This window comes from Rhagoletis pomonella, unplaced genomic scaffold, assembly GCF_013731165.1.
Source record: "Rhagoletis pomonella isolate Grant_MI unplaced genomic scaffold, Rhpom_1.0 Rhpom_scaffold_00006, whole genome shotgun sequence".
In the NCBI taxonomy this organism is placed as follows: Eukaryota; Metazoa; Arthropoda; class Insecta; order Diptera; family Tephritidae; genus Rhagoletis; species Rhagoletis pomonella.
The window spans coordinates 11,675,911-11,678,823 of NW_023458560.1; the positions used below are offsets into that span (position 1 = coordinate 11,675,911).

The 2,913-nt window shown below is 34.6% G+C and overlaps 1 protein-coding gene across 1 annotated transcript in view; it reads left to right on the forward strand.

The window, feature by feature from the left end:
• The window catches only part of LOC118740410 (facilitated trehalose transporter Tret1), a 24,027-nt gene that overhangs the window by 10,853 nt on the left and 10,261 nt on the right, over positions 1-2,913 (forward strand).

Below are 2,913 nucleotides of genomic sequence, written 5' to 3' on the forward strand. Positions count from 1 at the left end.
GCACAGATATATTCCTGGAAACAGCATTGATATTGAAGGGAACTAATCTATAACTGTTCAATTCTGCTCCAAATTCCGCCAAGTAAATTACCTTCAAACGAACTACATAGATCTGTTTTATTTGAATAAGACATCCTCAGACGGCCCACGAATTATTGGAAACAGATATTGTCTCAAGTTCTCCTTGATTGTCACTCCACTATCTCAAGGGTTAGTTTTATGAATGGACACTGTTCTCTGACATTGTCCTGCTTTGTCCTAGTTACGACAACGTAGTCTCAAGCATCTCTTAAACGACTGCCCAGTGGATTAATAATCCTTGAGTTTTCAGGGCAAATAAATGAACCGCTTACATTGGAAAGTAGATGAGGTCTCTCAAATATATTACAATTGGGGTTTCTGGCTGAGGCGTGACCCTCTACATCCCCTTTATAGTGTGGCAGTCGTAAGCTTTGGCGAATCCCCACCGCGATGTATAACCCGTAGAACACAATAAGCTTTGCACAATCTTTATTTTTCTATTTTTTTTTAATACATTGCACTATGGGAAATTTGAGCCTATTTTGTGGCCAAAAGTCAATTTCTTGACTTGCTTGAAATAATTTTTTTTTTGTCTTATCTTACAGAGAATACTTCAGAGTAAAAAACTGTATACTCTGTTCTTCGATAAATTGACTTACCGTTGATTTGGTAACCCTCAAACAGATAGTTTCGAAATTTTCTGTAAACGAAAAATGTTTAGCTTGATTTATGTGCCACTTTCAAATGCGTGTCTCGTAATCTATTTGCTGCTTTTTAAAAGTGAAAAGTGGAAAGAAAGAGTTACGGTTAGCAGAATATTCACCAATTAAAACTTGTATTATAGCTTAAAGGTTGTTCCAAAGAAACATCCGCATTTAAGTGACTTTAAAGTGAAATTGTACAATTTAAAAAAAGTTTATTTAGTGTTTTAAAAAAATGTTTAAAAAGGTTTAAAAAAAACTTATCATAAATCGATAGAATAGTCCCCGATCTCTTATTTCCCCATAATCTTATACTGCGATTTTGTGCGATATTAAAGAAAATATAATTTTTCTTAGGTAACTACTTGATACAAAATCATGAGTTTTATGAAAAAATTCACGGTATATAATTTTAAAAGTTGGAAAAAAACCTATCAGATAACAAAGCGAAAGTTTTAAACTTAAGGTTAAGGTTAGTGGAGGATTCGAGTCGATATTTAAAATAAAACGTACGACGCATCTGTTTATTGGGTTGGGGTCCACTGGAACCCGTGTGACCATTACGCTATTTTTTGGAGGTGTGACTATTACGGGTTAATTTTTGCCCGACAAGGCCACTACTTCTAGTCATACTACTTTGCCAAGTTTTAAATTGATATCTCAACTTTTAGAGTTTTGGCCACAAATTAGGGTTAAATTTCCCATAGTGCATTGATAAGAATGGTGAGTGCACTCGTTTACACAGTCTAGATCAGGGGTTCTTAAAGTTTTAAGATGATGGAACCCTTACTAAACACATGAAATTACTAAAAATTAAAGGCGGTGCAATTTAAATATGAATAAAAACTTTTACTAGAAATAGTATACATACTTTAAATTTTAATGTGAAGAACGGAATTGTTTCACTGTTATTAATTATTGTTTAAAATAGTAGTTCGTCGTACAATGTCTGGAAGCTGTATGCGCATTTCTGGGGCAGCATCCCATTTCGGCCTGATTTTGTTTTTCGTATAAGTGTAAGCTGAAAACCCTGTTGACGGAGTAAGTTGTGACAGAAGGAAGCAAATTTAAGATGGCCTTCTTAGCGACTTTATGATATTTACTCGAGCTGGGATACTATCGATAGTACCCCCAATCGATAGTTTTCGAAACGATAGTTGAAAACATTAATAGTATCGATAGTACTATCGTCGTGAATGGTATTGAATTGAAACGCTCAATTGCTTGAAAATTAAATAATTAATAAATTCATAAAATTTATAAATTACATTCAACAATTTTTATTGAGCTTGAGGCCGTTTTTAATGAAAAAATTATTGTGCAAAAGCAACAATAATTTGAAGAAATGGTAGAAGTTATAGCTACTTCGGAAATCACGACATTTCCTCATCAGACTTATTTCAGTAGCAGACAGTCTAGTATGGTTTTTGTGTATGTATTAGGGATGTTTCGAATGCCACATTTTTCACATTCGCGAATGCGAATGCGAATGTTAAGTCATCGTTTTTATTACTTAAAAATTTTGTAAATTATTAGAACATTGAACGAATGCTTAACCTATACAGTGTTTTAATATTGTAGTCAAAGTTCAAAATGGACATATTATATTTAAAAAAAAAGTAATTTTGCGGCCTTTTCTCCCATGAGGCAATTTCTTAAAGGCTCGTATATAAGGCTAGCTGCACTAAAAAATAACTCACTTGGAAGGGCGGGTGGAGCGCTCAAATATTTGCGGCTAAGATCTGTCAATTTGTCGTATTTTTGTTTAGTTTTCCACCAATCGAGAGGATTTTCACCCAGATGTGCCCGTTTTTCTTTAAGATAGGCCTTCAATTGAGCTTTTATTTCACATTTTTAATGTCTCCAGATTTTACATCCGAGCCTTTGCTTTCGCTGGAGGAATCTAAAATTATTTCTAGGTTGCTTATACCACTTTTAGCAGTACTAGCGTACGTAGTGCATAGGGTGACATCTACCTCTCAACCGTGGAGGTAGAAGTCGCCCTATGCACTAGACTTTTTTATAGGAACTTTGCAAAGCAAAGGTTTTATAGCTAAAAAGGGTGTCGGACACACAACATTGCAAGTTGATAAAAGCGTTGTAAAAACAAGCTGTCAAGAGCAAGCTTAACGCTCTTATGTAGGCAAGGCGAATTTATACAAGGTGGTGTTACTGGCGAATTTAGATTTTC